Here is a 478-nt window from a genome sequence, read left to right as displayed (position 1 = left end):
GAGCCGCGGCCGCAGGGAGCCAGGAGAAGGGCGGAAAGCGCCGAGGAGAGCCCCCGCCGCGGCCCCCCTCCCGCCGCGCCTGCGCAGGCGCCGTCGGGGAGGGGGCTGGAGCCTCGCGGAAAAGGATGACGTGATGCTCTTCGGGCCCCGCGGGCAGCAGATTCCCAGGAGGTCTCCGCTGTAAGGCCGCCTACGGTCTAGTCGCCCGCAACTGCCATCCCCAGAGCTGCTACTCTGGGGAGGGGGGTGCTGGGGGAAAGAGGAAAGGGGGGGCAGAGGGGAGACAAGGGGACGAAGGAGGTGCGCGATTAGTTGGCGCACCCTGCAAAACCGCGACCCGAGCCAATGCTTCGCCCCCGCCGCCGCCTCTCACAGGAGGTCAGATTTCTTCCTTAGCCCGGCCCTGTCACAGGGATAGATAGGGGCGCAGGACTAAACTCAGATACTGACAAACCCCGATCAAATCTGCAGGAATTCA

Source organism: Condylura cristata, unplaced genomic scaffold (assembly GCF_000260355.1).
Source record: "Condylura cristata isolate star-nosed mole 26May11 unplaced genomic scaffold, ConCri1.0 scaffold00015, whole genome shotgun sequence".
NCBI classification, from domain to species: Eukaryota; Metazoa; Chordata; class Mammalia; order Eulipotyphla; family Talpidae; genus Condylura; species Condylura cristata.
The sequence above is the reverse complement of the archived record's forward strand: the minus strand, read 5'-3'. Positions refer to the sequence as shown.